This window comes from Seriola aureovittata, chromosome 22 (assembly GCF_021018895.1).
Source record: "Seriola aureovittata isolate HTS-2021-v1 ecotype China chromosome 22, ASM2101889v1, whole genome shotgun sequence".
In the NCBI taxonomy this organism is placed as follows: Eukaryota; Metazoa; Chordata; class Actinopteri; order Carangiformes; family Carangidae; genus Seriola; species Seriola aureovittata.
Window position 1 is genome coordinate 19,145,303 of NC_079385.1, and position 22,500 is coordinate 19,167,802.

The following is a 22,500-nucleotide window of genomic DNA, read 5'->3' on the forward strand; positions in this document are numbered from 1 at the left end:
TTTGTTATTAAATGCAGTGAGCGAACGATCGGCGTTTCTCTAAGGGACACAGAGACTGAGTCAAAAATCTAAATGGGGAGGCACACTCCCTGCATTACCATAAAAAAGGGGAAGAGGTATGTGTGTGTGTGTGTGTGTGTGGGGGGGGGGGGGTCGGTGGTAGAGAGTTTTTTTTTTTCCAAGCGTATCTCTTGTGGAGGGGTGGTCCTGAAGCCCTTATCGGTTCACCAACAGGAGAACGGAAATGATTAACATCTAATTTAACCCAATCTCCCGCTCAATAGGCCGCCATTCAAAGGGCCGCATCCATATGTATTTAAGAGGTAATCACTGGTTGGACCCCCGCTCTCATACTCCCCCCTCCCTCCCTCCCTCCCCCCCCCTCAACACTCCCTCCCCTTTTGTGTGGCAGGATGACACACAAACATATTTCCATCTGAAAGCCGGGCCTCGGTGGCTAGATTTCTGAAGGAGAATCGCTGGTGTTATTGTCGGGCTGTTTGTGCGGCGGCGTCACTGTACTTGCTTCATATGTGTGTGTGTGTGTGTGTGTGTGTGTGTGTGTGTGTGTGCGTGTATATGTCGCTTGCAAATGCATCCGTGTATGCTAATGCTGTCAGGCGCTGTAATGGTGAGTGCTGCTCGTGATGTCTCTACTCAAGTTATAAATCCCTGTTGAAGACGTATAGAGCAGTACAAAAAGTTTAACCACCCGTTTGTTGACAAAGCTGAATTTTGGAGTTTCATTCTTAATCAATAAATCTTCTCTCAGTGGGAGTTCTATCAATCCATAGCCATGCTCGCTCCCCCTGTGAGGTTAGAAAGTCGATGTAATATTAACTAATCTTATATTTTTACCACTGATGAAGCAAAAAGTGGAGGGGGAAAAAAAGCAGTGTTAGCATGCTAGCAAGCTAATTACTTCAAGCTTGTCATCATTTTTAGCTTGTGTTAGCTTGTAGCTAGTTAGCTTAGATTCTTTTGAGGTGTTTAACAAGTAGAAATGAAAAGTGAGGGAATCACCGAAGTTATTAAGCTACATTTGTTTTGGATGTTGAACGTTTGTGGTAAATTTCATGTAGTTGTGGAGATATTTCATCATCATTATATCCGTGCTGCTACAAGCTAAAATAATGTATTTATTACGTGCAGATCTGCTCTCTGTGCTCCACAACTGAGACATTTTGATCTTTGATCCCAAAGCTCCGTCCTCTTCGCAGCAGTTCAAGTAAATTCATAACATTATCAAAGTCATACAACTTTTGTCATGACAATTTCCTCTCTTCTTTTTTTTATTTATTTATTTTTTTGTGTACTCCAAGACTCCATAGTGTTTGAATTCACATCTTTTCCTGTGCGTATGGGAAGTGGATAGATTTTAAAGCCAACTCTTTCATCCTTATGTCTTTTAAATCTACCAGGAGAAGACTTTCAGATTAAAAAAAGAAAAATGATTTTTTTTCTTTTCGAAGATTGCCTGGACAAAATGCAAGGATAAGTGAGAATGGAGTGTGAAGAAGAATCCAGGCCACTTTTGAATGGAGATGAGAAGGAATCTGTGTGGAGGGAAGGACTGTGCTGTGTGTGAGGTTAACCCTGGGCGAAGCCTGGCAGAGGCACTTCTTCACTTGGTGGTGGGGGCGAGTGGTGGGAGGGAGGGAGGGGAGAGGAGGGGAGGGCGGGGGGGGCATGAAGATCTCTCCAGAGCTTTCTATCAACACAGATTACATGCATGTAGACGCGGTCAAAGGGAGGAGGAGGAAAAAGGTAAGTGTAAAATAAAGAAGTTGGAATCAAAAGGGTCACGTGCAATCTCAGCAATGTGGGTGATGACAGGTTTGCCTCACACCTGAGCTGTATTATGCATTCCATAATCGGCCAAACCCTGCACACACACACACACACACACACACACCACACACACACACACACACACACACACACACACACACTCTCAGTGACCGGCGGCAGCAGGGTTGTGTTGGGTTTCTCTGACAAGGTGAACTTCATGCATCGCGTACATGATATATAACTCCAGAGTGGCGAACAAAAGCCGGCCAGACAGAGCGAGAAAAAGAAGGGAAGAAGAAGAAGAGCGGCCCTCTCCCCTCTTTCTCTCTCTCCCGCTGTCTGCTGCAGGGGTTTTTGTCTTTCCCTGGCGAAGTGACAAAGGCAGCGCTAGGTAGGTGACCTTCGTCTCCGTTCCCTCTTTTATGACGGTACAAAAAAAATAAAAAACACAGGGTCAAGTTCATTCATCCACCACTTCAGCTCGCCTTTTTTTTTTTTTTTTTCCCCTATTGGAGTGGTTAAAGCAAAAAGCAAAAAAAAAAAAAAAGAAGAAGAAGACGACAGCAATTCATGTATTCTGTCACAAGATTCAGTGAAGAATAAAATTACACTAGGTCTAAAAATGGCGGGGGAAATCGGAGATGAAGAAACAGTTGGCCGACAGAATCCAGGATCCTTCAACAAAACGTCTCAAACCTTTTTATTTTATTTTATTTATTTATATATTTTTTTTTGGGGGGGGGTACATTTTCAGAAAAGTCAAAAAAAGAGGACGAACGAGAGAGAGAGAGAGAGAGAGAAGGGAGAAGACTGTCCATTAACCAAAAAGCAATTTCTGTTGGTGTGCGCCTGGCTGCTCCAAGGTTCCTGGCCGGGCTAATAGCCTTTCATTACAAGTTTCCTCCCCAGCCAATTAGAGACAGGTCCGCGGCTGTCGGGCCCACCAACACACACACACACACACACACACACACACACACACACACACACACACACACACACTTTGATCAGCTCTCTGTTCACTGACACATGTCTAATGACCAGGGGAGAGCAGAGAGGGCGGCCTGTGTTCACACATAGCTACACACTGCTGACAACACACACACACACACACACACACTTATACCTACAGTGCAGCCAATTTTACATGACTAAACATCAATATTTTATTATTTTAATTCATTAAAATCAACTTAAACCTGCAGTGAAAATGGCGTTTCATCGGTCTGGATGTCGGTGGAGATGATGATGATGTAAGATCTCATTCAAAACAAAGAAACGCTCGAGATATTCACTCACTACATGTGGATATCTGCCTTCAAAGCCGTAACAGATGTGTGTTGTTTGCATACATGTAATCACATGCTCACACACACACACTAAAGACAAACCCTGCCTCCAAAATATAAGAAAACAAGCCCTGTAATTAGCAAATTAGACTAAACTGCAGCTTTAATGAAGTGGCTTTTCTTCTGCGCTCAGAGGATTTTAATCCTGGTCAGCACAGTGCACTCGCACATTCCTGCCATAGATCAAATACTTCTTTGTGTGTTTGAAGCGGGGTGGGGGTGGGTGGGTGGGGTTAGCGGTGGGTGGGGCTCAGGTGAGTTGGTCGTGTCTCAGGTGCCTCTTTAATCATTTTCACCGTTTAGCCTACAATGCCATCAGACGGGATGCCGCTTCGTCAACCAATTAGCGGCAAATTGAAGATGATTGACGTGCATTGACTTCATGCACTGTGGCGGATAAAACAAAAATATCTGGTTAACGTTGACTCCAGTTAAATGGAACATTTTACAGTGTAATGACTCTGTTAACTTTAATTAAGTTTAATAACACCGTTGGTCCTTGTTGTTGTTCCACATCGTCTTCCATACGTTCATGACAACAGTCATAAGGTTTTGTCCATGACGTCGTAACGATAACATCTTTAAATCAATATGTTTTGAGTCTGATCGGCTTATTGAAACTTCACTATGGTTTTCCTGTTGTAGTACTTTGCGCCTGTATAAGTGGAATCACTTTGTACTACGGCAGACCGGAGCATATTTTATTTTGTTTTAGTTTTGCCCCTCTGAATCCCGAGGGAGTGACACATCTGTTCTGCTGATGTGACGTGTTCTCGCCCTGACGCAGAGTCGTAGCTCGTGTGTCCAGCTGCTGTTGGTAGCTACACACACGTATTGCAGATTAAAGCGTTATTTGTTAAGACAACTGTTGAGCTGCACGTATCTCACTTGCCCTTCTTTCTGTTTCCACGATGCCGAACAAATCATAGCGAGTAGCCGAACTAAAACATCAAGCGAATAAGGTCGCCGCCATTTTTTTTTTTTTTTTTTGGAGCTGTGTTATTCCCATCATGCCCAAAATTGTGTTTTAACAGGAAGTGCATCACATTAGGTCGCTACGTCATTTAAAGGAAGCGTGTTCGCACTGTTTAATCACCTGTTAGTGGATTCACTTTGCTCCTCTTTCATCATCGCCGCTCTGACCTTTTCCTGTGTTTACAGACCGAGAAACTGTATCCATCAGAAAGAAAATGAAACTGGACACACAAACTGCAATGTTGCATCGGGGCACATCTGTTTTGGCCTGACACATATTTATGCGACAACAGTGCAAAAAAAAAAAAAAAAAAAGTGTTGTCTGCACACAATATTAAAGCAGCTAAACTGGAGACGAATACTAACGTGTGTTATGGGACGCAGTGTTTGGACACAAATACTGAGGCGGTAATGGAGACAGAAGAAGGGGGAGAGAGTCGGGGGGGGGGGTAGCATTACCTTCATGTCTGTGTACAGGAGGAGTAATAGTATTTTTAGAATGAGACAGAGGTACTTCAGCTCTATGGGTGATTTTATAAACTCTGCGTCCAACGAGACCTGAGAACGGCAGAGGCATGTGAGCCGAACACAAATCTGCAGCGAATTGGAACAGTATTAAATTACAGTGCATTACAGGATATGGTGGTTGAACTAATTCTGATGGAGAAATTGCTTCTGTTATTACACTGAAGACATTTTTGTGAGCTCTCTGTCAGGCGGTAGGTTGTGTGTGTGTGTGTGTGTGTGTGTGTGTGTGTGTGTGGTGAGAGTAATACGAATAAGAAAGATGAATGACGGAGAAAAAGGGAGCAGCTGATTTATACGTGAGTGTTTTATCAGTATTAGCAAAGACACTCCTCTAGTTTAAGGTGCGACTCTAACAGGTAGTTACTAAAACTTAGGAGGGACTTTACATCCAAACCCTGGTTTCTCCTCAGAAGAGGCGCATCTGAATCTCTTTAGGAAAACAGCAGACACTTGTTTTAAGATGAGGAACAACGGTCCCTGTTGTTACACAGAACAGGAAGTGCATGCCTTCAGAGAAAATGATCAGCTGTTGTAGTGGTTAGTTTGTGGGTCTAAACTTTAGTGTGTTTGTTTTTGATAAAGGACGTTTTGTTCTTTGATTTTGAAATCCTGTAAATGATTCGGAAAAACAATTAAACCTAAAGAGAGAAGGGAAACAAAGAAAGTGTGTGTGTGTGTGTGTGTGTGTGTGTGTGTGTGTGTGTGTGTGTGTGTGTGTGTTTGTGTGTGTGTGTGTGTTGAGGAATGTGTCAGATGTGTGTCTGTGTAAAGCCGGTGTTTATGTTCGTACCGAGGTCAGCCCCACAGGTATGTTTCAACCACAACATTACCTCCCACTGACCCCCCTAATGGACAAGGTGAGCGAGCAGTCAGCGGAAGGGTGTGGCGCCCATAAACCACACACACACACACACACACACACACTTAGTGATTTACACACACACACCCACACACACACACACACTGAGGGCGACACTCCCCCAGCTTCTAAACTACAAGTCAAAATACAGACATTAATCTGAAGTTGGACACAAACCTAAAATTACCGCCTCTCAAGACTGATGGAGCGTGGCGGCGGTTTTTCTGCCCCACTGGCAGGGATGAAGGGAAAATGAAGGAATGAAGCGGTGAATGTATGGACGAAGGAAAGGGAGGGAGGATGGCAGGGGGGGGGGGGGGGAAAGGAGGTGACCCAGTGAAGGAGAGAATAAAAAGTGTAATTGGAAAAAAAAAAAAAAAAAATCTGATTTTGAAGAATTTCATCGCTGGTAAAGGTGAAGGAGAAAATGTGGTCAAAGGAAAAAAGCTTTTTATATTTTTTATGATTGACCACATTGTGTGTTTGTTTGAATTGCCACTCATCGGTTCATAATAGAAGACACACACACACACACACACACACACACACTCACACACTCACACTACAATGATTACCATACTCCATATTACTGGTGTACAGATAACTGCTTGGCTCCCATGGGCCTGCCAATCCACTGTAATCCCTCAAACACTCTGAATTTTCATTTCAAACAAAAGCTAAACCGCCAGAAGACACAAGGAAGCATTCTGTTGCCTCCTCTGTTTTTTCTTTCTTTTTCTTTTTCCCAGCCTCATTTTTTATTTATTTTGTCGTCGTCGTCGTCTCTGGGCTTCTTCCTTCCTCGCGTTCCAACCACTTGTTCCCCCCCCCCCGTCTCTGTTTTTTGCAGTATTTGTGAAATTCAATATCAGAACGATAAATGATGCCTCCGCCGCGCCGCTGAGAGTGAATCTCGGAGTGATATTGGACATACTTCAATATTTACCATCATAATAATCTCATCTCTCGCTCCAGTGCCGGTCGCCATTAAAGAAAAGGAGGTAAAATATCCTAAGGTGGTTAATTTAGGTGATCAAAGAGAAGAGGGAGGGGCGGTGGGGGCATGCTTTACATTCCTGCTCCATACAGTATGTAAAACATGACAATCAAGCCCTTTGGCTGCCCATACTTTACCTCATCTGAGAGCACATGCTAATAGGACATTATAGCACCATGCAAAAAGTAAAGCGACCTCTTTCCTAATGCATGGATGAGCGTTTTACAGACAGGCTTTATGTTACAGTGAATATCCTCAGTTCTATAACATGAAGGACAAGAAACACCATAAATATAAATGTATTACGCCCTTATGTAACACACATGACAGTTCACATCGTCATCACATAATCGCTATCTTTGGAGTATTTATCACCTAATGTCCACCACAACCTCCTGTAACCTGCACACACACACACACACTCTCACACACACTCACACACACTCTCCAGTAGCCACCAGTCGAGGCCCGTCTCCACAGTGATAGGCAGGTGAGCCAATAAAGGTGATAACGGAAGACAAGAGCCATTACAGGGAGGTGGGGGAGATAAGCTAATTGAAATTGGATATTGCAGTCATCTGACAAAAAAAAGACGAGAAGGAAATGAGAGAGAGATGAAGATGGGGGGGGGGTGTTTGATGGGGTAAATATGCAGTGTAGTCATTTTTTTTTTCTTCCTCCTTAAGTAAGTAAGACTTTAAGCAGGAACCCTTGAAATGAAATCTGGGTGGTGGCGGACTGAGGCATCGCGGTGGTGTTGCAGTGTTGAAGCCTTGCTGTGTTAAGCCTCTTAGATTACAAAACACTTTGGCTGCGTGTGCACGTTTCTGCCATTTAATTATCAATCCACGTTTTCTCGCTCGTGCGCAGACACGGGGGAAACGGCCGTACACAAACGCAACACCACGTTCATGGTGAGCGGGAACGGGGGGCGTCAAGTCACTAAAACCTGGCGGGACAAAGGCCTCTGCACCTCCGAGCACGTTGTAAGCGGGCTGGGTTTCTGCAGGCGGAGGGGAGCGATGATGAGTCATGATTGAACTTGTATTGTTGTCTCATAAATGTGATGAATTACTATAATTACGATACGGTAGGTCACAAAGTGTCAGCTTAGATGGAAATATCCTGCGAGATCCTCCGCTGCGATTCATTAGGGGATTTGACTTCCAGCCCTTCGTTATAATATGAAGTTAAAAAAAAAGAAAAAGAAAATCAGTAAACGTCTATTGGAGGTTTCCACGGCTGTAAACAAAACTCTCATCGAAAGGTTCATGTGAGAGGAAGTAGATGCCATTTTGGCATCACGTCTGTCATCTCTAGCCCGCCCCCCCCTCCCTCCCTCGCCAGCACGACTGTCACTATGACCATTACCGGTGGCCATTCAGCCTCTGCCCACCCTCCAAAGGCGTCCTTGTTCTCCCAGTCTCTCGGCTGCCTGGCCGCAGTCCGCTGGCCCGCTGGCTACTGACCTCTGGGCTGGCTCGCAGTCTGGCACCGGCGCCCTCCATTAGCCTAATTACAGCCATGAAAGCAGTGCAGACCGAGGCCGGCATTAGGGCCAATTAGGGCCGCCCAGGATGGGCCCTGACGAGGGTTGGGTTACCGGCACACACACACCGACACACAAAAATGTTTGTATCACTATGCATGAGAGCCTATATTAATTTCGTAACTCCTAATCCTGAATTAAACCTCCTCAGCTAAACGCTTAACTTTAACCCCTTACCTCAACTTAAGCCTCATTCTCAAAGTCCAGAACGTGAACTAACACGACCGGTTCGGACCAAAACATAAAGTTACCCTCGGCCTTTAAACCCAGGTTGGAGGTTAGACTGCAGGTTGCATGTCACACAGAGACCACCGTGATGTCAGTGAGTAAAGCAGGTTCATAAGGAACGAGTAAAAGACAAACACAGAGAGAGAGAGAGAGCCTTGTAAAAAGAGAGAGAGAGAGAGAGGCTTGTGTCTGTCCATTCATGCATGTGGATGTGGATGCCGAGCCGGGGAGCCAGCAGTAATTTGTGGCTGTCACAGGCAGGATAATAAGGCTTGTGTCTTCCCTTCAAATAAAAAAGAGGTGGAGATCCTCCTCTTAAAACAACTATCCTCTCTGTCTATTGTTTCCTTGATGGCCCCTGCAGGTATGGATGGACGGATGTATGTATGGTCTGATGTATGGATGGACACAGGGATGAGCGGAAAATGTCCATCATGTCGTTAGGCCCCGGCAAATAACTATCATTACGCAAAAATGTTCCTGTTTGGCTGAGTTTGTGTTTGACGGTTCGGGGTCATTTAATTTCCTCAAAAAGGTTGTAACCTGTACGAAGCAGTTGTCACTTGGACTCTAAAATCAAAGTCAGCTGGATGCAGTAGATCATGATGATACTGCCAGTAAAATATCAGCTTTAAACTTTAAAATACCTTTGCAGAGCATAAATCTGAAGTCACTCTGAGGTGATTTTTTTTTAAAGCCAAACTCGTAAAAATCGACAGTTTCATGAAAATAAAATCTTAATCAGTGTCTTCTGCAGTTGATACGATGCAGTTGGTGTTGTGGCTTTGAGCAGGTGAAGCCCAGTAAGGACACCTGACAAAAGACTTTTCTAACCTGCTGTCTTGTCACAGAGGTTTAGCTGATGAGGCACATTAAAGGTCTTAAAGGCCGAGGCTCGAAGTTAAATGGGCTGGTATGTGTCTGTGCGTGCATATAAAAGAATAAAATCATGCTGCACGTGGAAAATACGAATCTAAACTTCCACTGATGCATGTTACATTGATTCATCTGTAGCAGCAATAACACAGTCTTCTTCTTACAAATGAAAAGTTTGATTCATAATCAATAAAACCCTCTTTCTGGATTAAAGACAGGTCAGTGTTGGCAAACTCTGGGTAGAAATTTCTACATAACGCCAAGTTTATTTGTAGTTTATTTGTAAATCATAAATGCATAACAAGAACTTTAGTGAGTGAGTGAGTGATAGAGTTGAGTTTGTGATGTTACACCATTGGTCGGCTGAATGTTGGACTTTTCCCCGTTGGCTGTTGCTCTTTCCAAATGATTTGACGCAAACATTTTCTGTCACATCATCAGGGGACGTTTACAGCGACTCCAACAACATTTCATTTTATTTTCAGACCCCTTTTAGCGACTTAGGCTCCTAGCGAGACCAGGACCAGTTGCCCTCGATTCAATGCAAGTCAGACGCAGTGATGTCATTTGTTTACAGACGTTCCACAACAGTTTTCACATTAACCAGCGACGGACTAGTTTTTGAAACCTGTAAGAGAACCACTGAAAACACACTGTTCCACCACTCGACGTACAGCACACCCTGAATTTACATCGCATTGTGACACAGCGGCATCCGCCCAACGAGTCGGTTCACTTCTGCCGCACAACCGACTCATTCATTCATTCACCGCCGAGGGCTCCCCGTCTCCACAGTAGCTCCAGCATGTGTGGAATCTCCAGCCAGAACGGTGATTAATTGTGAAATCTGTCTGGAACAACACAAAGCCAAGTCACGGCGCTCGTCACACGCTCACACAGCAGCTTACCCAAGACTCGCTGCTGTCAACACTCTCTGATATGATCTATACAGAGGATGAACTTTCCCTGTTTGGGGCTTAACTGATAAACCACTCTCACACACACACACACACACACACACACACACACACACACACACACACACACACATAACAGATAACCAGCGCCAGGCTCACTCCCTGGTGGGTGTCAAGAACAGGTGAACAGCCACCTGCCTCGTGCACTTCACACACTCATAACTATTAGTTCATTCAGGCTGTTATCAGGAGAGGAGGAGTTTGTAGTGAACCACAGTCTTTCTTTTTATTTTTTTCCTGTCTGTTTTATTAATTAAACCTGCAGATTCACACTGTTCCTGATTAAATAAATACTCAAAATAAATGTGGAATGATATAGAAGTGTGCGTCATGAGTGACAGCTGTAAATGCAGCAGTTGATATCGTTTTTTCTTGAGTATTTAAATGCAACTTTTTTGCACATGCTGCAATTAATTTTGTGCAGAAGATTGAGTCGGTGTAACGTCCTGTGCAACAGTTGTGTTTTAGAGTATCTACTTTGTTCAGCTTTTAAAGGTCTCACGTTGACTGCAAAGAAAATGACGAGAGACACAAAGGAGAACAAAGAGGATTATGGGTAAAACTGAACTTCAGATTGAAGGTTGAGACTTTGGATTTCCCGCCTGTGTTTCTATAGTCAATCAGCAATGTGAGTGTTTGGTATCTGATTTTTTGGGGGCATTTTTATGCTTTTATTTGACAGGAAATACAGGATCATTACGCCCATATGTTTAATGCTTCCAGCCACTCAGCCGTCGAGTCGCCCTACACAGTTTTCTTTTTATTCTTGTCAGGATTGAAACGTTTTTTAAATGGCAGGTAAAAGCCTGAAACTTGAATGAGGTCTAATACTGACTGATTCAAGGCATCAAAACCTGGACACAAGCCCCGGGATTCACTGCCACTATATTGCAGGCAAGCAGTTAACATCAGATTTTTATCCAAAGGTCAATATCCGCAAACTGAACCCAGGTCCATACGCGTGCAAACACACAAACACGACGTGTGATTGCTTCTGCCTGCAGGAGCTGCAGGTAATTCATGGAGGAGATTGGTGACGGTGTTGCTGTGAGATGTGCACCGTCGTGTGGAGAGAGTGTATACATGGGAACTGATGGTGGGGGGGCGGAGGGGGGGGGGGGGGTGGTGGTGGTGGTGGAGGAGGTGTGGGTCATCTGCAGACGCCCCAACCTCACCTTATCTGCAGCGAGGTGGGCTGTGTTCACAGAGATTAAACACATTTTGAAGCAACGCTAACTGCCGGGGCCTAAAGAAACCGAGGCAGAGGGAGAAGCCAGTGTAGCTGCAGCCAGTGTTGTTGTTAGCTGAGGAGAAAATCCTTGTTCCCAACACTGATAAGGACATAAAGTGTTTCTGTCCCCAAGGGGGTGGGAGGCAGATTCAGCCTCTGTAGATCTACTGTAATGAATATCAATGGCAGGGAATGGGGCTGCTCCCGTCCCTTTGGGCCTCTAGTTGCTTCTCCCCTCTCTTCTGCTGTCAGAATTGCGACAGGGACACTATGCATGAAAATGCGAGGCTTAATATATGGTAATGCTATGTAAACACGGGCTGATCTGAGAGGGAGGTTTGGAGGGAGAATAGATCGACGGTCGTCTGCGCTCAAAGCCGAGTCGGGGAGTGTATCTCGGAGCCCAACAGTAGCCTCTGAGCACATTTATCTGGAAATGAATATGATACACTGAACAGGAAGAAGGGAGGGAAGGGCGCTGGGGTGAGAGAGGAGGAGGAGGAGGAGGTGGGGAGGGGAGGGGGTGGATGTGGTTAATGCAAACTCAGCACCGACTCACAGCACCACCACCACCACCACCCTTCCTTTGGTTCTGACTTCCTCACTTCTTCTTCGGCGAGACTTTCCTCTCACCCTCCTCCTCCTCCTCCTCCTCTTCTTCTTTACCTGAGTAGAACGGGGTTTATTCAAATTGGCATCCTCTGGGCCGAGAGGTTACCTGAGCCCCTGTGAAAAGGAGGAAAAAAACATGGTGGCCACTGTGGCAGGCATGTCTGCCACACACACACCGTCCAGGGGTTCGGTTACTGCTCTAAGCAGCCTGTCTGGTAAGCGCCATGGGAGGTGGGGGGTCGGGGGGGGGAGTCAGAGTTGGAAGTATTGTCTATAAAGTGGTGTGGGTTTCCCAACTTGTCTGACAGCACGTCACGAGCAACGCCGCATTCCTGTGCAGAGCGAGAGAGTAGGAGAGGCCGAGACGAGCCAACCTCATCGTCTGCCGCCATTCATCACGGTAAAAATAACCTCGGCGGTTATCGTTTCATTCAGCGGGTCATTCCTCAGCTCCGTTTTGATTTTACACCAAAACAGAGAGCGACACGCACAGAACAAGAGGAGGACAGTGACAGAGGGGGAAGCAGAAACAAGAGTGAGGAGAGTGTGTGTGTGTGTGTGTGTGTGTGTGTGTGTGTGTGTGTGTGTGTGTGTGTGTGTGTGTGTGTGTGTGTGTGTGCGCGTGCGTGCGTGCGCGTGCGTGCGTGTGTGTGTGTGTTAGCGAGATGCCATAGCCCGAGGCAGCGAGGTGGGATTTGTAAGCCCTTTGTAAGTAACAGGCACCACTCTTAGCGGGCTGAAGGTATGTTTTTGTGTGAGTAATCCGTGATGGATGTTTTAATTGAAAGCACAAGGCTTTTAGGGCTGTTTTCAGAGACCACAGCCAACATCTGACACCTCCACTCAGACCAGACCCCCCCACCCCCACCCCAAAAAACCCTCAAACCATGCAACCACCCCCCGAAACTCTGTACAGTCAGACAGTTGCAGGTCACGCTCCTGGTTCACTGGTTACACAGACAATCACTCCAAATGACTCCTGACACATCTGTAACTGAGTGGCCTCAGAAATGTTCCTTCACCAAGTTTAACCAGCAACAGTTACGTTTTATGCAAATATTAAATATTAATGAAATTGAAATTAATTTAAAAATGAAATAAATAGTAAAAAAATTTATAATAAATAAAAAATTAAGTGAAATAAATAGTGAAAAAAAATTAATATAAAAAATAAATAAATTGAAATAAATAGTGAAAAAAAGTAAAATAAAATAAATTTAAAGATTTAAAAAACAAAAAAATGAATAAGAAATATAATAAATAAAACATGAAAATCAACAAAAAGAATAAATAGAAAAAAAAATACAATAAAGAATATGAATTAATTGTAAATGAGTAATTTAGGGTTTTTTCAGACGCTTTTCTTCTTAAACCGTACACTGCAAAACCTTGTAACCATCAAAAATCCTCAGGAAGTGAGTCACAGCAGCCTGGTTGTAGGTGACGGTGCGTTCTTGGCATTTTCCAAATCGTTAGAAAGATTTTTTTGAGCCTAAGGGATTAAAAAAAAAAAACAACAAAAAAACACATGGAGAAACACGTCATTGTTCGACTAATTTAAAGCATGAACACAAACGCGGCTACAGATACAAGGTTTCACCCACTGCAGATGAAGAACACATCACAAATCAGAGACGCAGAAAATTTAAATTATATATAAAATGCCTGTTATGTTATAAAATATATCGTATGTCGTAGTGTTTCTATGGATGGTTTAAACTCTCACTGCTTCACAAAAATATTTATAAATGTTCATATTGCTTCTGTGCTATGAAAACCTTGTATCTCCTGGATGTAAACTATTAATGAACCAATAAAAAAACCTTGGTGACGAAGCATTTCTGAGATAATTCAGAGTTTTTAATGCAATTCTGAAACTTTACTTAAAACTTGAGGGTTAACAAATTCTGACGGAGATGATTTACATATTAAAACAAAAAGTTTAAAGAAAAGAACCGTGAATCTAGGTGTGTGTGTGTGTGTGTGTGTGTGTGTGTGTGTGTGTGTGTGTGTGTGTGTGTGTGTGTGTGGGTGTGTGTGTGTGTGTGTGTGTGTGTTTAGGTGAGTTTCTGTCTTGCCCTCTAATTAGTCAACGATCATGTGATCTTACCTGTGCGGTTGCGCTGACGCAGAGTAGAAGAGTTGAGCTGCGAGGCCACGGGGCGGATGAATAATTCCTACAGTAGCCCGGGTGGAGCCGGGGCCTGAGGGGGGGGGGGGCATAAATTTACAACATGATGAGCCAGGTTCAGAAGGGATTGACCCTGCTTGACCTGAAGAGGTGAGTCCTGAGGCTTGTCTGGATTACCTACTACCCCCCACCACCTCCTCCTCAGACCTCACCTGCTTGACTGTACCTCACTCACCCAGAGGTTCTGCATCCCGCTCCTGCACACGGAGATCCTCAAAAACAAACAAACACACACACACACACACACACACACACACACACACACATGTTTTAGAGAGAGTGCTCTTGACAGTGAGTAAATGGGAACAAGCTGTGGGAGGGGGAGGAGAGCGATGGGAGGGGGTGAGGAGGAGTGTGTGTGTGTGTGTGTGTGGGGGGGGGGGGGGGGGGGTTGAAACTTCACAGGGATTTCTTCTTTCTCTCTCCTGTCACTAGCCGCCAATTTACCCCCCAACGCATTTGGAATCAAAACTTAATTAAAATTTTGAATAAATAAAAACAACGAAAAAAAAAAAAAAAAAAAAAGAGCGAAGTTATTGAATTCTGAACCCTTTGATAGATTTATCCCCCCAACCCCAGAATAATGCAAAATAAGATTTAATAACACCTTTCATATGGAGAGTACAAAGCCGGCTATTTGCATTAAAGTGTAAATCGGCGTCAGGGAAAGGCAGCGTGCCTCTAAGCTTATTGATGTTCAGTTCTGAGCAGCCAGGCGGCATTGTTTCATGCCGCAGCTTGACGGATGTCAAGGTGATTATAGTTTAGATCACCCGTAAGAAGACAACGTTTTGAAATGGTAAAATACAGACAGGCAGCACAAAAGCCTTCAAATGTTTGTTTTACTGGGAGGGGAAGAATGGAGAGAGTGAAAAACTCCCACTGAGTTTCAGTGTTCGCTCATAATTCACACAGAGGATGGATAACTCCAGCGCTGTTCAAACAATCTGACAATTTGTTGAATCCTTCTGACGGGCACAAAGTCCCTCCGCGAAAAGCCATTACTAAATGGCATGACGATGAGCGGGAAAGGTACAAGGCGTTGTTGCATTAGTCCTATCCCCCCCCCACCTCCCCCCTTCACCTCCCCCTTCACCTCTGTTTGAAAGTGAGCCACGAGGCACGAGGAGGAAGGAGCCGGGAAAAGTTTCTTGTCGGTTTTCATGCTTTGCCGGTGGGCGAGGTAAAAACAGAGAGATCCTCTCACTTCAAAACACCTGACAGACACTTTCTCATGTTTGTGTTGTGTTTTTTCTTTTTCCTGCTGATTCATTCATTTATCAGACACACAGAGACAAACGGAGAGAAAAGCGACGTGGCTTGATGATGCTATCTCGCCACAGGTGGAGAGGCGGGGAGGCCGAACGAGCCCGGCAACTGAAATTATTATAAAAACATAGAATTGATGTTTAAATTCCCTCCAGCTTCTTTGGTCTCTGTGTTTTCATCTCGCTCAGGTACAAACTCCCCAGGTGTAAAAACACAAACATACCACCTCAAAACCCCGTCATGTGGATCCTTTATAGGAAAAATAAATTCATAAAAAGTGCAGTAATTTGAAATGAATCAAACTACCTGCCACTGACCCGAGGATTCACCTGGATCTCATTTATACTTCGTCCTCTTGAAATTCTGACTGAAACCCGGAGTTAAAACATCCTTTTCTAACTTTTCATATGTTACGTAGTGAATTAAATCACCATCTGTGTATTTTTTTGTACATTTTGAAGAGCGAAATATCGTTTAAATGCCAGTAAAAAACAAGACGATGAGAAATTCTGAATCCCCCAGGAACTAAAAGTGGTTAAAATCTAAAATCTAAAGACTAAAAAAAGTTGGTGTCAACTTAAAAAATAGCCACCATATGTTATATACTCCTCCATGTTGCTTTAACCCTTAAATTCCCAGAAGAAATGCCCAGCACATGACCGCCTTCACCCAGCAGCCTCCTGCAGCAGTGAGAGCTGCTGCCTCCGGGCTGGAGGTGTGCCGTGCCGTGCCGTTCTGTGCTGGGACACTGCAGGCTAATGGCTGCCCCTCCCCCCTGTCTAATGACTCCTTATCTGACTGCCCCGCCTCGGCAGGTGTGTGTGTGTGTGTGTGTGTTGAAGTGAACATGCATGTGTGTGGCCGTGCATGTTGGAATTTTTACTGAAAGTTTTACACTTTGCGCAGTTTGAATGTTTGAGTTTCTCCATTCGGTGACCAGTTTATTAGGTACACCTACTGCAGCTGAAACTAATGCAGCTAATACAACGTCCCTGCATTAAATCCTACAGTAAAGTTCAATTTTTGTTTAAACTCCTCTTAAACTTTCTGGCCGTTTTGGAAGCTGATGAATTCTGTTCCTTATGTTGAGTTTTAGAACAAGGCAGACAGCTGAGTTTTATTTTGTAGCACAAAAAGCGAATGTACTGACCTCAGTAGAACTTTTTGTGACTGTTTGTGACTTGAACACAACTTTTTTCTGCTATTCTGACGGTAGAGTCAAGTAAAACATTCGTTGATGCTGCCTGGTTGGTTCCTCTTGTATTCCTGTAAGTGATGGATGTTACAGACTCTTATTCTGAAACATTTCTGGGATGAGTTTAATGTCTTTAAAAATGTCTTGCACAGGTTTCGTGTTTGAACATTTCTTCCCATTCAGTGCAAACTGAATCTTCTTCAGGATAAACTCACTATTTTGCCCCATTAAATATTAATGTAAAGGTTTCTTTACATGTTCTTTAGGACGTGAACGTGCATCAACCTGCCGCTACAGCAGCTGCAGTTACACTTATACTGTAGACACACAATATGCTGCTACTCACTGTCACAGTATACGCTATAAAAAGTCAACGTTTGTGTAACATTGCTGCAAATGTCTTCTCGAATCTAATTAGCAAAGTTTCTGCCGCTATTATTTTTCTATTTAAGCTTGACTTTAGAGGTTAATATGTTGTTTAATTTAATTTTCTAAAGGTCAAAGTTCAATTTTTGACTCTGAAACATAAAAAAAAGAAACTCACTTGTTCACCGATGAAAGCAAATCTCCTCCGACATCAGGCCGACGTGTGACGTGAAGCTCACACATCTGCCTCATTAGTGATGAGTGCAACCTGTAGATTTACACCACCTGTAGTGTGTGTGTGTGTGTGTGTGTCTGTGTGTGTGTGTGTGTGTGTGTGTGTGTGTGTGTGTGTGTGTGTGTGATACTGCAGATGACCTGGTAGATTTACAGTGCTGTCATTAAGGCATGTGAGACATGAAGCACCAACCACGCAGGGCTGGTTGCTGTGGTTACCGTGCAGCCTCAGGTGAGGGACCATTGTGTGTGTGTGTGTGTGTGTGTGTGTGTGTGTGTGTGTGTGTGTGTGTGTGTGTATGTATGTGGGCATTAATTCTTTATTAATGAGGATGTTGAACTATGTGACCATCAAGGCCTCATATACTGGGACTAGCTTCACTGTTGCACACATTTATCACACACACACACACACACACACACACACACACACACACGGATACACACAGCACATGCATGCACATTGATGTTCCCCTCTATTTTTTTATGGATTATCATTTCTCTGCAGGAGAGGGGGAGAAAAAAGGCGCCAAAATGATCGAGTTTCACTTCAGAGATTTTCATATTTTTCCCGCTTCCTTCCTCTTTTTTTTTTTTTTATTTCCCCGGGAATATGAAATGTTTAAGGGCACTGAGGAGAGATGGAAGAAAGTGAAGCTTAAAGGTGGGACTGAGAGAGGAAGGGATGGAAAGTGTGGGTAAATGCAGGCGAATAGGTAAAGGGGAGGGAGGAAGGTGGGAGGGAGGAAGAGGCGGGGGAAGGGGGGGGGTCAGGTTAGGGGTCACGTGTGCGAAAGAGATAAGACCTCCTCATTCCATTTTGACTGACAGGCCGGGGGAGGGCTCAGCAAAGCCCCCCGAGACACACACACACACACACACACACACACACACACACACACGCACACCTCCCTCCATCACTCTCCCCAGTCGCTATCACACTTTCTCTAGGCCATCACTCTCTCTGTCTCTCCCCTCCGCCTCTATCGTCCCCTCCATCATCCCCTTCTCCCTCCGTCACCTGCTTCCAAATTCGCTTTTCTACTTCTATCGAGTATTTTCTTCTTCACCTTTGACTCTGGTTTCCTGTTCCTCTGTCGCATCTCCTCGCGTCCGTATACTTTGCGGCGGGATCAGTTCTCTTGTCTTCTTTGCACAAGGAACTCGCTTTGGTGTCTGGTGAGTTCCAGAGATGGCGTCCGCCTGGTTCTTCCTCATTGAGATAATTGTCGCTCTTGACGGGGGAGACACTCTGGAAACATGGCGACATCCCGAGAAACAAATAAAGTCCAGCAAGGTTCAAAACATGTTCAGATTATCGAAACCAGTTTGTTTGGAGCTTTATTCAGGAAACTGTGTGTGTGTGTGTGTGTGTGTGTGCGCACAACTACGGTAAGCAGGGTGGGTCAAAGTTGGACCAGGAAGTCACAAATCGCTTTCTCTCCCAAAGAAGTTTGACTGACCTGAGGGTTTGTTTAAAGCTCCTGTTTTCTATATGATAATATACAGTTTTTCCGAATGTGACTATAATCTGAATTCGATGTGAGTCATGCAAACGGCACGTTCAGTTTTCTTCCGTCTCTGTGCGTCACACACAAACCAACCAGACAACAGTGTGCGAGGCTGGAGGTCGAGCTTCACGCCCCAAAAAGTAAAGCCCACATTTCTGGACGGGAGGAGAAATGCACCTAAAGATTTTAAAGACGTTGATATCAACAGGTTTTTTGAACATGTGCAAATATCACCACTCCAGCCTTTTAATCCGAGTTAATCAGAGTTAATTGGAGTTAATTGGATTCTGCACGGTTGTATGGAAACAGGAATATTATTAGTGGAATATTTCATTCATTTTGGTTTGTTTATTGTAAACGTATACATCACCTGTTCACCGCACATTCCTCATCAGCTCGTTCCAGCATTCAGCTTCATCATGATTTACATTAAGAGCCAAATATTCAACTCAAAATACATGTGTTTTTATTTTTGCCTACGCGTTTAAAGAAATGGAGAGATGCATCACTTTAGACACATTCGCTCTACATTTCGCCCGACACAGTGAAATCAAACACACACAGACACACGTTTTTACACAAATGAACCTTACATCCTTCAGCGGCCGTCCTCTCTGTGGAAGACAAAGCAGAGCAGATAGAGCGCAGGAGCTTTTATTCTTCTTTTTTAAGTAGCACAAAGTAGTTCCACTTATCTACTGCAATTACCAGTTTCACTATTTCATTACTGAGTAATAGGTACGTAGTCATTCTAAAACTATAACTACTTAATAGATCTTTTGTACTTGGATATTATTAAAGTGTGCTCCATTAGCAACGGCCTGTAGTTTAAAGAATTGATTGTGTACGTTTTTTGGTGATTGTAGTGGTTGATGAGGGAATGACGTGTGTGTGTGTGTGTGTGTGTGTGTGTGTGTGTGTGTGTATTGTTGATTAGATTTGACTGAGCTTGTGAATCTGATTGTACAGACGACAATTAAAGTAGTTTTAATGTATTTTCGCCGTCAATCTTTTCATAATCATCCAATCTTTCATTGAGCCAAGAAGCTTTTCGTGTCTCCAACAAAGGCGTCGCTACATGTGGGGTTTGTTACTTACAGGAACTTGACCCCATAACCCTGAATAAGTCTCTCACGCCCTCAAGGTGTCTTTTTACTGCCAAAGCAAGTGCAAAAAAAAAGAAAAAAGGCAAATGCAGATAAAAAAAAGATGCAAACAAAAGCGTTGAGCATTGTTCCAACGAGCATTATCTTCATTTTTTAGCACCAAACAATGCGTGACAATGCGCGGCGACAACAGGAGCCTTTATGGGAAGTGGCAGAATGGAGTTGAGGCTGTTGTGAGAAGTGGCAGAGGAGACGAGACAAAGTGGGATGAGAAGGACGATCTTCATTGTGGCGCCTTTTCTCATCCTGCCATGAAAGACACCGGCGGAGGACTCCTCAGGGCCGCTGCCAGCTGCAGAACAATCGCGCCCGTACGCCACGAGCCACGCCGCCCATCCAAACACATTAAGGGGGAGCATTGTCGGAGCCGGAGCTCTTCATATTCATCCACGCCCGCTCTGAATGGCTGCTCGGCGCTCAAGATGCAATCACAACATCTCCCCGGTATCGGGAACATCTTACATTTACATAACCCTCGCATTCACACGCCCGCATGTGTGTTTTTCTTCTGACTTCAGGCATCATTTAGTTTTTTTCCTTCCTAAAAGGATCATTTAAAATAGACCTTAATCAGGGAAGATTAGATGCCATTTCAGATGTTATTGATGAAACTGGCATTTAGAGGTTTTTTCTTGGCTCAATCACACCAATAAGACACATGCTGAATAAAGGGAGAGTATAATCTATGCATCGCTGGTTCCACAGGATTATGGCTGAAAAAGAGAGAGAGGGAAGAGTGGAGGGGTTGGAAAGCAATGGTGAGTAAGGGGGAGTGACGGAGAGAGAGAGAGAGAAAGCGATGGATGTCAGGTTCTTCTCTCGGTATAAAAACACCAGACGCAGCAGAGGAGGGGATTGGATTCACTTTTTAAAATGTCACCCAACATCTGTTTCATATTTATGATATTTATGGCGCTGCCTCTCCGATGCCCCCTTCAACACTCTGGCGATTCTATCTCTGCCTCGGATTACCCCCACTACCCACCAATGCATAATTTATAAGGCTAATCTTTCAACGAAAGACTGCAGACAGAGGGAGAGAGAGGAGAGAGGGAGTGAGAGAAAGAGAGAGAGAGAGAGAGAGAGAGAGAGAGGCAGAAGAAAAAAATGGATTATAAAGAAGGAAAAAAAAAAAACTGCCACAGATTTTTAGCTGATATGTGAAGCGAATGGCTGATTTCGGAGATGATACCTTAAGTATCTCATGTAGTCATTAACAGGATTAAGTGAGTGGGCTTCTGATAAGGTGGGAAAACAATTCAGGATTCGGCACATCTTGTCCTCTTTAACCCAAACACAGACGTATCAGTGTATGTGGCCCGTGTTTTTCTTTCTTCTGTAATTTGTGATGCCTTCAGATTCCCCTCGATAAGCTTTGGGATGCCATTAATATCACTAATGATAACATTATAGCCCCTCTGCTCTGTCGCGGCTGTAGCACGCGTTGTGCTGCCGGTGGGGGGTGGGGGGGGGGCGTCATTTCTCCTCAGACTTTTGGGCGGCGGGGGGGCGAGTAGAAGGACCTGCCATTTGCCCTTTTCTTTGTTCTTGCTATATGACTGTTGCCAGTTTTCACGCCCAAGACCACGACAGAAAGCCGCCACCTCGCTCTGCAACCGGCTGCAAAACAGGATTTCGTCCTCTTCTTCCCCCCACTGTCTTTCCATCCATCCGCCACAGCTGACATGACAGTTTCTTTCCCCTTCTTTCCCCTCCTCACCCACCCCCACCCCCACCCCCATCCCAGCTCCCTCCCCCTCCCCCTTTTTCTCGTCAGCTTTATTATGAAAAGTACACAGTTTCGATAGAGTGCCCTTCTGACATTTTCGACTTATTAGCTAGTTTTCGTACCGTCTTCAATCAACCTCCTTAATCCTCACAGGGAGAAGCGCTTTTAATTCACCGATGGGCTGATAAGGGGCGAGCCGAGCGGGAAGAAAAAAGAAAAAGCGCCGGAGAAGCAGCAGCAGCAGCAGCAGCAGCAACAACGCTAGCAAAGCAGGCCTCGGATGAGGAGGGGAGGAAAAAAAAAGAAAAAAGAAAACGAAAAGACGGGAAAAAAAACGATTTACACGTAGATGAATCGTGCTTACAAGATGGAACCCTGGGCATTAGGAGCGGATCTGAATTTCCTATCTGTCATTTTTTTTTCAGCCTCCCTCTCCTCCCACCCCCCCCCACCCCCCCCCACCCCCAGCCACCGCATTCGTTCAGTGTTTTTTTCTCCCCCCCTCCTCCCCCTCTCCCCTCCTTCTTCTCCGCCATTACCCTTGCTGATTGCAATCTTTAAGCGCCATTGGGCCCACTGCTTCTGCAGTTTTTAATCTGTCTTTAATCCCATAGATTTTAAATATTCCCCAGCTCCCGGAGACTGGAGGCAATTAACTGCCCTTCTGATGCTCTCCTTATCAGTTGCCTCCTTGTATCTCTCTGAAGCAGCCTCAAGACACTGCCAGAGCTGACAAATAATACCGCCATTTACCGCCGAGCATCCTCGGGGACTGGAAGGGAGCGCGCGGCGCAGCCACCGCCGCATTCTAAACAGGTATTTGGTAAACATATCATACAGAGGAGAGAGAAGAGGAAATATACTGCA